At 54.0% G+C, this 13,009-nt stretch overlaps 1 protein-coding gene across 6 annotated transcripts in view; it reads right to left on the bottom strand.

The window, feature by feature from the left end:
* Positions 1-13,009, bottom strand: part of InR (Insulin-like receptor) — a 194,571-nt gene that overhangs the window by 159,086 nt on the left and 22,476 nt on the right. Inside the window, exon 1 of one of the 6 annotated variants that reach the window (XM_089543468.1) lies at positions 2,865-8,947. The exons of 4 other annotated variants lie outside the window; for them this stretch is intronic. The gene's annotated coding sequence lies outside the window, so the exon portion shown is untranslated. Of the gene's footprint in view, positions 1-2,864; positions 8,948-13,009 lie in introns of those variants that run through there. One more of the 6 variants, XM_089543463.1, reaches the window with a different exon arrangement.

Raw genomic sequence — 13,009 nt, 5'->3', positions numbered from 1 at the left:
AGCCCGCGTTGACTGAGCTTACAAGAAGAATTGTCATCCCTTCGTTACATCCATTAATTCGTTATAAACCGTTTTGTTATAGCGAGGTTCGACTGCAGTTATAAAGTAACTATTCAATATCATAATTAACCAACCTGATAGTTAACACGTATTGGCTGTATTTTGATGCACGCCGCCGCTGACAATGCATGTCTAAGAAAGCGCTTATGTAACTGAAAAAAAAAAGCTCATTTTAAAAAGCGCACCAGTGGGCTTATATTTATTTTTCCTCATAGAATTGGAAAACGTCTGCTCCTCCAAGCTCGCATCTCACGCGCAGCTACTATAGGGTTGTGTCGGGCGGCGACGAATTACGTTCGCCCATTAGGCACTCCGCCAACACTTCGACAGCGATTCGGCCTCGCACTCGACGAACAGCCACGGGCTATACGCTCGTCAGAGCGCCTTCCCGGCGATGAAGAGCTTGTTGCCGCGCCTCGCCTCCGCGATTACCGATACCCCGCACAGTCCGTAACTTGAAGCTTAACGACGCGCCATTACAAGTACGCGCGCGCCGGTATCGAATGCCTCTGCCAACTTTACTTATCGCAACCACTCGACGCGTCCGGCCACCCGTTCGAGCAGCACTAACGAAGATCGCCCCATTCTGGCAGCAGCCTCTATGCGGAGAACGCGCCTCGAGCGCACATACCGCCATCTTGTGATTAAAAGGGGAAAAAAATAAACGCGAAAGCGAGGAGTAATCGCCTCTTTAAGTCCCAGATCACGCTCAACGGCTGATTAGTAGCCTCACGATCGCTGTATACATAAGATGCTTCGGACCACGCCGTTCGCCGAAGCGACTCTACTGCCGCGGTAGCACTGCGGGCCGCTTTTCCTCGTCGCCCGCGTAAGTATACAGGCAACGACGACGTGCCAGCGGTGATGATACCACAAGGACGGCGGCGACATCCAAGGAGACGCGGAGGAAGATCAGAAGCTCGGGCGGGACCCCCTTCAACGGCGGCTCCCCGTCGCACTGGCACGCCGGGAAACGTCAATTACGCTCCTCCACGCCGACACACACGTCACCGCAGCAAGCCCGTGCGAGGAAGGCGCCGCGCAGTGTGTGGACGGAAACTCGAGAGCTGCGCCACCAGCGCGCTCGCTCATGAACGCGTTCCGGAGGCGAAACCAAACGACACTGCGTCATCAATTTATTTGTTCGTTCTTCCGTGTCCCGAAAGTGTGATGCAAACATCGCCCTCGCTCCTTTGCTCCCACCCGACCTCAGGATTTTCGCCACAAGCTGATCATTCAACGAGTGCGCAGCAGCGTTTCGGAGTTCTTTGCAGCCAGGCCGCCGGTTCAGTGCTGGCGGTTTCCAGTTGAACAGAACTGCGGGGACCGTGCAGCGGAACGACGGCGGTAACAAGATTACGCAGCTCACCTACGCTCCTCCGCAACCGCGCCACTCGGGAATAAGCAAGCAAATCATGCGGCGCCAGGCCGCAACACGTCGGCTTCCCGAAACCCCGACGAGCAGTGCGCCTAGGGGGCAGAAAAAAGTAAACAACAGTGCGGGGGGGGGACCTTCTGTCTTTGTATGCTCTACCTACGTTACCTATCTGGCGCGCCAGAGCTCTTACAAGAAACCGAAGCAGCTGAAGGCACAGGCAGTCCCTCGAGACCAAATAAAGGTCACAGAGCGTACAGACACGTCCTCGGTAATGCACCTCTGTAGAGGATGTCGGAATCTATACAAGCATTTCGAAAACTTCCGAGAAAGGAGCGAGAGGTACAACAAGGTCAATTAAAAACAGGAAATCACCGTCACAACTCAATATTAGAAATTATAAGACGCCCCCCCACCCCGTTTTTTTTTGTTTTTTGCGCAGCGAGAACTGCACGAGAAAGTTTATTTTCCAAGTATAAACGGCGTCGTCGTCGTAGTACGTCGTAGCCGCAAACTCCGCTCTGAAAATGTTGTCCACGCGGGCCTCGCGTCAGAATTTTTGGCGACATACAGGGACCATTAGAGAGATACGTTGGGAGACAGAGACCGTACAAAGGACACAGAGCGAAGAAAGCGAACTGTAAGGGACAACAAGGAGTAGCGTATGCCTGCCTACCGCTCTCCCTTCCTCTCGTAGAAGGGGCGAGAACTCTCTCCTCGTCGTCACACCCGGCCGAGACATCAGTAAGAGCGGCCGCTACTGATTTCCCCAAACTGAAACTGAATCCGGCATTTTTAGACCCGTCGCGACTGTACTGGAGCAACCAGCGGGCGAGAGCTCAGGACGATATCGCCGCGACGGTTTCAGACAAGGGGAAAAGATACGTCCAGTCTCGTATCGGAGCAGGCAGTCACACAAAAAACAAACATTTGGACGAGCCCTCCACAATCCGCGACCCCAACACTTCTGCACCGCCGGTGCACACATTCAAACTCAATGGCCTTCAGTGCCACGGCTCTAAAAGTTAAAGGTGGAACGTAAAAAGCGAACTTGCGAGCGGACAGTTCGGAGCACGCAAATAAGACACCCCCCGAACTGTGCGCGGAGTGTTTCGTGACCCGAGAGGAATACATGCACGCAAATAATAATAATAATAATAATAATAATAATAATAATAATAATAATAATAATAATAATAATAATAATAAATAAGAGAGCTAGTCTATGGTGTACAAAAACAGCGCGAAAGAGGACGACGGACGAGCGCCGACTCTCAACTAGCATTTTTATTGAGAAAACGCAAATTTATAAAACAAAAACCCAACAGCTCGCTGCTGAAACCACAGGCGTCCCACTGGGCAAGACGTCCTCCACTGAGGTCTTAAAAGGGCTAACACAGCAGCACCCACAAAAACCACCCAAACCCACCTGGTGCCTCGAGCGGCCACGCAGTAGTAATACTCGGTCGCCTTCAGCCGGTCCATAGAAAACAACGCTTCCGGTTCGTTCATACGGAATCCTCCGGCTGCAGGGTCGTCTTTACACACACACAACCAACACACAGGGATTTGCTCGCAACCCTCGGAACTAGCTGAAACACGGCGCCGCAACACCGCAACACGCCGGGCTTCGACGGCGGGCTTCGCTGACCAGGCATACGTCACACGACAGAGCGAGGCTTGCTGTCAGCACGCAGAGGAGACAGCACCGTTCGACGCGTCTTTCGGCGGCGTCGAGACCACGACGCAGTATCCCAGCACGCACACACCGACGTACGACGCAGGACCAGCGAGAGGGGGACAACACGACGCGCGCGGCTCCGGCTCGCGTGTTCGTATGATAGCGCTCACGTTCGCCCAAACGACGCGTGCAACGCGAGCGGGCGATTGACCTTTTCCTCACTCGTTGCCGCGTCGGCCACCGCCTCCGCGGCGGCGCTGCCGTCGTCGCTCATATAAAGCCCCCTTGCGCTCACACAGTAGGCAGGCAAGCGCATTGCGTCGTGCCTCTCCCGACCAACCTGCATTTCGGTCGGGAGTCCCAGATCTTTGCTTCGCATTTGCTTTACTTCTTTCTAGATTTTTATTTTATTTTCTTCTGCCTCTGCCAGATTCTTCTCTCCGACCCTCCCCCGCTTCTCGGAGACGCTCGTCCTTCATTCAGTGCAGGCGGCGACAACAGCAGCAGCTGCATGCTTGATTAACGTGCGCTTCACGTGGGCAAATCGTGTCACCTAACGTCGTCTTTTGTTGCCCTGACAACCGAACAGGCAGTACCTGAAGCGAGCGAACGCCCGCAAAAAGGTCACATTTGCATGCGCCTGAATAATGTAGCGCGAGCAATGCGAGCGTGCAGTGGGCACGCAAGCGCATGTCTCCAATTGAGAGAGTGTCCGTTTTTGCGTCGCAAACTTGATACTTGAAGGAGTAAGAAACCAGGTGCGTGTTAAACGCAAGGCATCATTTGTTATATCGCCGATGAAGGTCCACTGGTGTATTAAAGGCGGCGGTGGCGGCAATGTGGTGAAAAGAGGCACTGAACATTTCCGCGCTCATCAGTTGTTCCGCTTCCGCTCTTCCGTCTTAACAAGGCGCTTCACTTTCGCAATAGGCATCCCCTCGTACAATGCATGCGCGCGCCCCTCTCATCATCGCTGCCACATATCAGTGGTCGCTTCCACCGGCAGGCGCAGCCATTTCGAAGACGATTAGCGCAAAAACACTCCGAACGGTGATGGACGCCCTGCTAACTCGAGGGAGGCCGTCACGGTCCGCTGAACTCAGCACAGCCTGCGAAGAGGGCGCCTCGCGCACTCCGCGGATTGTCCCGCAAAGCCGTGGGCTTCACAGAGAGAGAGAGAGGGAAAGAGAGGGAAAGGGGCGCAGCAGCAGGCTGCATCCAGGATTCCCACCCATGGGCAGTGAAACAGAGATGAAAAAGATGAAGAGCGCTGCAGCCGTCGCCGCTCGATCTCGAAAACTTTTTTGGCCGTCGCCCAGCCGAGCCCGAACGACGCGACCACCACTCAAACGCGTCGGCGAAGCAACGCAGACACCAAGGTGATCGCGGGGGGTGAGAGGCGGTCCTTTTAATATCGGGCCCGCCATCTCTCATAGCACGCGCACCAGGAAGTGAAAGGGAGGAGGCTTCCGCGAGCCCTTGAACCAGTGCGGCAGGAGGACAACTGGGGCAGAAACGGGACCCCGTCCGTGAGAAACTGGGTTGCCGCGGCCTTCCCCGGCGGCCAACAAAAGGCGCTGCCACAGGCACAGCGCGGAAGAAAACGACGCCCGACGCCGAAGCCACCTTGACGTCGCTCCCACGCGACCTTCCGCATCGGCGGGCCGTCGGGCGGACGCCACCGGGCGCCGCTGTCCGATCCTCCTCTCCCTCCCTATTTCTCTCATTGTTTTAATGGTGACACATACCGTAATTACCCGATTCTAAGCAGCGCCCGCCTTTCCCGTCTATGAGCAAAGAAAAAAAAAAGATTTCTACAGAAACCTGAAGCAACGTTTCCTTCAGCTTTCGCACCAATCCTCGCCGCTCTCAGACAGTTCTCGCTATCCAAGTAACACAACCCTCCATGTTGTAGGAGCGACGAGCCTTCTTAGAAGCCGCGGCCATTCCAGCTCAACAGCAACCACGAATGACGAGACGGGAAAACATCGTAATCCTCAGCGAAGAAGTTGGCCCTAACATCACCATCAAAATTCCGAGTGTCAACGTAATAAGGCTTAAACAGCATCGTTCGAAATATAAGCGACATTTGGTGTTCTTTCTAGCGCGGCTTCGCTTTCGAACCGAAATGCAACGCACACGCCGCTCAGAGACACAATCTTCACGGGGAAAAAGAAGGTGTGCGCGCTAGAATCGGGGAAAATACGCTACACACCGCGTGCCTACGCGCGGGTTGTTCTATATCACATCTACCTAGAAACGCTGCACCCGTGGGTGCAGGGGAGGGGGGCACAGCCCGTGGAGGTCTTGAGCAACGCGTGCTACAGCCTGCGCGCGCTCTCAGCCCCGGCGACTCGCCGAGATTCGGTCGTGCGTCAAAGCAAGCTTACGCGGGTCTTCCGGAACTAGTGTCCCCACGCCCCGAAAAAGGCCCAAACCCGCGACCTCGGGCCGTTATTTATCGCCTCTCCCCCGTCGATTCAACACACACAAGCGACGCAAAACAGCAGCGGCAAGTAACCGGCACGTGGCTCTGCATGATCTGGGCCAGCATCAAGTTCTGCCGAGGCTCGAGAGAGAAACGGGCGACGACGGCCAGAACGACTACTAACCAGCGCGTTAGCGATGTCTTCGGGGCTGCGCGAGTAAGTATAGAAACAAGGGAGCCGCAGCAGCAACGCTGCTCGGAAACAAGGGAAGAAAGAAGCAGCCGACGTGCCTGAGCCGGTGTAACCGCCACCACCACCCCAGGCCTCGTGTGCACGCGCGCTCGCAGTCCTTCGCCACACTCGGAAACCCTCCGCGCAATTAACTCCCCGAGTCACGGGACATTTGCCGCGCACACAGCGACGACTAGGCCCTGCCCCCTCTCAGACGCCGCCACACGCGCGCGTACAGAGCAGGAAAAAAAAAAGGACAACGGGGAAGGGGGACAAAGGAAGCAAAGAGTTTTGGCCGCACGCCCGCACTTCAGGCCTGGGCGACAACAACACCCGGCCAGGGAGAGATGGAAGGGCGGTGCGCTCTGATGGCGCTGCTCGATGCGCGAGCGCCGTCCGTCGCCGTACGGGGAAAGAGAAGACAGGAGGAGGGGTGGAGCGCAGTGCGCTCCTGCCAGCCGTGTATATATACACAGTGCAGAGGCGGCGGCGACGAGGGGATTGACGCAGGAAGCAGCGCAGTCGAGACGGGATACATTGTAGCGCGCACACACGCCGGAAGAAGGCGTGAGCGGCGGCGAGGAAGCATCCAGCGGCGACCCAACATCACCGTCGTCGTCTCGGGAACGCCCCTCCCCTTCCGCAGCAGCCTGCCGTTGCGCAAACGCGCGCATGCAGACGCTGTCGCGGAGGCGACGGTGGGGCCGCAGCGTGGCCCCGGCGCGCAAACGAGTTCGCCGAGGCCGCCGGCCGCACCCTCCGCCAACGTCGAGACAACAGCCGCGCGCGCGGTCCATCAACGACCACACCGATCTGACTTTCCAAGACAACTCTTGAAGTCGAGTCGGTGTTTGTGGTGCGCACGGCGCACTACAGTCGCGATCGCGTACACAAAGTGAACGACACCTGACGAGCGCTGAAGTGGGAACAGACATTTCGGCAGTTTTTTTCCGCCTGAGTAAGCGCGCTGAAGACGAGAGCACACGGAAACCATGCACGCGTCTTCCTCGCCTTCCAAGCGCTTATACTGGAGGAAAAATAATGACGCACCAAACAGCCTCAAGAACACTCCCCGTTCGGCCGCGCGATGCAACGCGGTGTTTTTTTTTTTTTGCTTCCGAAACCGCTTCGGTTTCGGCCAATGGGCGCAGACTCCCAAGACAGCAGCCTCGACACCGCGTCGCCTCACCATCGCTCAGCAGTCTTTCGACTGTCCTTGGGAGATATAAACGCTGATTGATTGGCTGATTATTATTATTATTATTATTATTATTATTATTATTATTATTATTATTATTATTATTATTAGAAGTTGGCAGCAGTAGTACAAGCGGTAGCCGCAGTTTCGGCGTCATAACACGCTGCTTCCTTTTCCAGCGCGGTGACCTGCACTGAACTTTCAGTTCGGGGCATTTCAGCGCGGGGAAATCCCGGGCGTGTTCGTGAACGACAAAGCAGCTCGAAATGTCCGGTTCCCCACGCCTGTCTACCGTCGACCAAGGCGGAGGGCAGTGCGACGGGACATGCGCGCGGTGCTCGCGCCCATGCAACGCTGCGGAAACAGGACGGGACCAGAAGTAAGCGGCGCGCCGCCGTCAGCCTGACACAATGGCGAATCATGCGGTTCACTTCCTTTCTTAGCCTAGGCCACACAGCCCAGGTAATGTGGACGCCACAAGTGTTCCACAAAAAAAAAAAAAAAAGAAGTACGCACATACGTTACGATTGCGTTATGCCACGAGCTCGTATTCTACGAGCAGTGACCGCGATTCGACTGGAAACACTGCGATAGAGTCCGATTCTCGGGAACTGTGAAAAAAAAAAAAGAAAATGAGAGGCCCGCTCCCGTTTCACCCTCCGCAAACGGCTTTGAACCTTCACGGCGCGGTATGAGCAACAATCGACGCTTCCTTCTGACAGTAATTGAGAGACGATTACAACAGTCGGTAATGCGCGGTTTGAGCGCAGCTCTTCACATGCTACTTGCCATCGCTGGCAGGCGCCTTGTTAGGCAGCCACCTTCCAGGAGACGCTTTGCTACTCCGTCACGAGGACGGAGAAAGAAAGAGCATTAAACGACAGGTTAAAAACGCGGAAGTTAAAAAAATTGGATTAATTCCATGGAAAAGAAGCATAGTGTAGAACGATATCGATACCGGAAAAGGCAGATCAGGAAAGAATTTTTCTATGATAACTCACTAGGCAGTGCCCTGCTCTTTGAAGCTAGGTCAGGGTGTCTTACAAACTCGCAGCTACAAAAAGAAATTGAACGAAGAAGATGACACATGTGCAGTGTGTGGTAGATCTGTGGAAACAATTGAACACCTCATACTCAAATGTGATGGTATCCATCCGGATGTCGATGCAGGCACAGTCACTCTTCCTGAGGCCCTAGGGTTTAAAGATAACAATGGTCATGTAAATAAATCTGCAGTGGAAGTTAGCAAAAAGCGATTGGAGGATTGGTGGCTGAAAAGCAGAGAAGTGACATAAGGTTAGAAGTGTAGGAAACCGCAGTGAGATGAAATGGCGAATCTTAATAAGAATTTACAACACAGTTGAACAAAAATAAAGGGGAAAAAAGAAAGCTGAGCATGGTGGCAATTGCCACCACACCGTTTCAAAGGGGGCGCTTCTATCCATCCACCCATGGACAACCGGTTACACCGACGACGACGACGCGGAATGCAGGAACGGGCGCCTAAGGGCTGCGCAAGAAAAAAAAAAGAAGAGGACCTTTCGACAATACTGATATTCTTTCTACTAACGTCCAAGGAGGCCATGCATTCCACAACAGCTGAGGCGTGGTCAGCGATCTGTGATCAGGCATTAAATCTGACACGGCGCGTCCTTACTCCCCACACAACAGAGGGTTTTCGCATGGCGCATACGCCTACTGCAGGCGCTGACGGTAGAAGCTTATTCGAAAACTCTCGAGCTCTCATCAGCGCACTTGCAGCCTCGCGGAAACGCGCAGGTGGCGTATCACGCAGGCGATTCGAAGTACCGCGGTTATTTTCGTCAGTGGAAAAATTGCGATTCTCTACAGTCAGGGCGTACCAGTGCACAACAGCACTTCATAAAGCACTGAAGAGGAATCTGAACTCGTATTTATACCGCTGGAACTCGATCTACGCGTTCTGAGTGCTCTTAGAAACTGCGAATTATTGCACTATGCGGCCGATTTCCCTCATTTTAAATCCGACTAAGCGTACCGGCTCCCGCCTTTCCTTTTTCTGAATTTCCCGCAATCAGTGCCGTGGCGGCTTTGCGCTCTGCCATCGGCAGAGTGATGCGTAGTGATCGGCGAAAGCAAGAAGTGCACGCGGATATTCATTTCCGCCGTCCTAATTTGCAGCTACGTAGTCTATGACGATCTATTTATTCACGGAAACTTAAAAACAAAATAAAAGCGAAAGCAAAGCCGCCAGGCGACCGCCTGAAAGGCACTCCATGCGTTAGTTGACTCCTCCCAATGTCTGCGGGGAATTAAAAAAAAAAAAAGCGGGAGCCGGACGTTAGTCCGATTTAAATTATGGCAATCGGCCGTACAAGGCAATAATTCGAAGTGTCAAAGAGTGCTCAGAACGTGTAGATCGAGTTCCCGCGGCAAAAAGACGAGTTCAGATTCCTCTTCAGTGCACCTTCAAAGGCGATAACTTACAGAGAAGCGTCTCGCTTGGCTGTCCACGCCGTCTTCAGAGCCATTTTGTTTCCTTTTTTTTTTTCGCAAAGAAAGATGAACGCGTTATCGCAACTCCAGCGGCAAGTTGCATCATCCGGCGGCCCTCGACAACAGCGGCCGCCTATTTCTGTTTCTTTCCCGGCTTCCCACCCGCACTGCGTAATCAAGTGCTGCGCGCGTGGGACTGCGAGGACATTGCACCACGCTGTTTTGAAATGCAACTTTTTTTTTCTTTTTTTTTTGCCGAAGACGAAATGCCGACATACACCGCCTAGTTCTGAGCGATATCATCGACGCTGGTAGAGCAAACAGAGCTGCCACGCAACGTAACCACGCTCTCTCCAGAGGAAGCCGAAAACGTCTGGCAACCTTTCTGTTTCTTCCACCAGATCGGGAAAGCGCAGCATAGTATGTTATCAGGAGTTCGTCGTTAGCAGACACCTGGGAAACGGTTGTGGGAAAAGAGTCGGGGCAGGTGGTCGCCTATGCAGGAGGCGCTTGCTGCTTTTTTTTTCTTTGTGTGTGTGTGTGTGTGTGTGGAGGGGGGGGGGGGGGGGAGAACTTGACAGTGGTTCATAAAACCTTTTTGTTTTGTTTTTACGTTCACGATGGAGCCTGTGGAAGATGTGTGCCTGCTCACAGGGCCACAAGGCGCCCAGACATCCAGAATGACTCCAACCACTGGCCCAACCCGATGTGCTGGTCAAGCTCAGCTCGGGTGTCTCTCGGCTACCATATCTATTCTCGCCGAAACCTGTGGTCGGCAGTCTTAAAAGGGAACACTGACGTCAAATTGAAGTTGGCCTGTATCGATGGACTGATCGATTGCTGCTGCACTCGAATGACGCAGACCCTACTTGCACTGGAAAACGAAGCTTCTGTGAGCTCGAAAACGCAAAAAAAAAAAAAATAGCAGGCTCCGCTCATCACCCGCTGACTTCGCAAGCACACTGCGGTGCGTCAAGACAGTTCTGAAGCAGAAATGCATTATTCTTGGCCCCAACCTCGCACTTCTGCCGTCCGGATCCCGAGCCCCGCCGCGAGTTCACCGCGGCTAGGCCGCCTCGACGTCAGAGTCGCTTTTAAATTTTGATCTGAAATAAGACCTCGATGTCTGGCACCAGTATTGGCCGGTTTCGTGCCCGGAAGACGCGAAAATCCTGATTTCCACAAAAATATTCCGATGTTGCTAAATCAGCCCTCCATCCAGAACGGGGCTGAAGTCACCTCCCTGTTTTCTGTGGATGTTCGCTGGTTCTCGTCGGCAACACAACTGTTCAACAGTAGACCGCTTTGACAGGTGTCCAATATGTGTTTTTTTTTTTTTTTTTTTTTTACGCGGAAGATACGTCAATATTCTCATTTCTGAGAAAAAATGACCGTATTCTCGGGCACCGTCTCGTACAAACGGCCGGTTGTAGTCTCTCTCGCTACAATCGTCTCTTGGGGGGAAGGGGGAGCTAGCAATCACCTGGACCATACCTGTGAACGAAGCGTTTAAGGAAGGTGTATCAAAGGGGCTGAGACGATTTAAGAAAAAAAAAAAGCGAGCAACGTTTTACCCTTATTCTCGCTGAGCTTCGCGAACACAGCGTGAGCACACTAAATTATTATTTTCGCGTTTGTTCGACATTCTTGGGCAAGATGTATCTACACACTGCATTTATGCATCAGTGAACTGCCGCGGAGCGATGATCTGCTTATTCTTTTTTTTTGTGTGTGTGTGTGCGCAGATTCCAGATGCTTTAGTTACGCTGCCATTCACATAAAAACGGAATTGACGTCAATAGTTTGAATCGAGTGGCGCGAACAGTTCTCAATCCAATTTTAAAAGCAATAAGCGCGTCTTTCGATGCCGGGAAAACGCCCACGTAGCCACAAAATCAATTTTTACAAGAACAAACATTGGATAGATATAACGCGGGCTTACTTTACAACTCGAGAGGTGGAAACGGTTATGGGTAGGGCTCTCAATGCGGAGAACAGCTGACCGCAGGTCCCCAAACGCACAGTCATCACACCTGGGAGCGGCAGACGTCGCGGGGTGAATTGGTTTTGTCCGACTCCTTACGGTCCCTCCCGGCTTTCTCGGTTATCCTGGGACTGTAACTAACCGACCTAGATCAGTCGCACTCGCAGTGTTAATTAATGTGCCCTAATGGCGACGGGATGGATTCTGAGAGGAGCAAAGCGCAGCAGAAGATGGCAAAGGGTCGGGTGGGAAGAGTGGAAATTTAGCGGGCACAGGGTGGCCGGGGACAGGGCTAATCAGAGCTCAATGTGAAATATTCTTGTACTCTAGTGTACGTGGCCGCGCTGCTGCAGACCATGATGATGATGATAACGCAACGATTATGGCTATGCTGCCGTTTAAACTGCGCAGGGCGAGCGCTCCTCTCGGGCAGTGTAGTACATGCAGCGATTTCTTTGCTCGATCGCCAAACCGCCGCGCACATTGGCCGACCCAGCTGACAGTGGGGAGAGAGAGCATGGCGACGTTTGGGCCATATGCATTCGAGGGGCCAAGGCGAGAACATCGTGGCAGAATTGCACCCAAATCGTTACACATCACCCCTGCTATACTATGCTCTGCTTCGCTCATGAGGCGCGGCGGTGTCCAAGGCAGTGTTGTCAGAGAAGGAACAGAGGAGGGGTAGGGGGACAGGAGGAAGAGGAGGACAGCGGGGGAGAACCCGGTGCCAAGACAAACGAAAGCGGCGCGGTGTCGCCGTCCGGAGACGACGCGCTCTGGCGAACCGGGAAACGCGAGTTCGCGCGCACACGCTTCGAACGCGGTCACGCTCCACTGACTCGTTAGTTCCCGAGCCGCGCAGCCAGCTGCCGCTGCTGACCGCGCGCGAGCGGCCATTCCCGGTCACGCGCACGCCGAAGAAACGCACTCGTGACGACGACGCACACGCTGTCTTTGAGACACGGCTGCGGGCGGCAGCAGCTGAACAGCGTCGTGTCCTCCTTTGTCTTGGGTCTCGCGAGCACATGCAACCGCCGCCGCTGCCGTTGACAGATGGCTCGCGCTTGGGGCGCGCGCGTCACGGGGGTGCACGTGCGTCGGCTGCGGGGAAATTCCCCGGCAGTGCGGAGCCGGCCCTCGCCCTGTCGTCGTCGCCGAAGAGCAGAAACAACGGCCCTCCGAAACGGGGCCGAGCGTGGTGAACTACGCTGATCGCGATGCGGCGACCGCCCGACGTGCAGCGCCCTTGACCGAATGCCGTCACTCTCGATTCATTTTGACCCTCTTTCAAGCGCCAGAAGCACGCATTCTGTGGCAATTCTTTTCGCGATCGATCCTACCGCTTCCTCGGCCCTGGTGTCAGCACCGGCTCCGTCCGATACCGGATCCGACGAAAGGCGTCGCTCGTTTAGGTGTCAGTAGCGACATCGCAGGCTCCAGCTACCAATCGTTGGATGGCGACCAAATAATGAAAGTGGGAAAGAACCGTTTGAAAACGAGGCCACATGTCTTCCTACAAGGAGACCGCGTTAATCCATACCAGGTTAATTTGAACTTTCGGTTTACCCGAATTGAA

This window comes from Amblyomma mixtum, chromosome 5, assembly GCF_055824585.1.
Source record: "Amblyomma mixtum isolate Tamu chromosome 5, ASM5582458v1, whole genome shotgun sequence".
Lineage (NCBI taxonomy): Eukaryota > Metazoa > Arthropoda > Arachnida > Ixodida > Ixodidae > Amblyomma > Amblyomma mixtum.
This window is presented reverse-complemented; position numbering and strand designations above follow the sequence as displayed.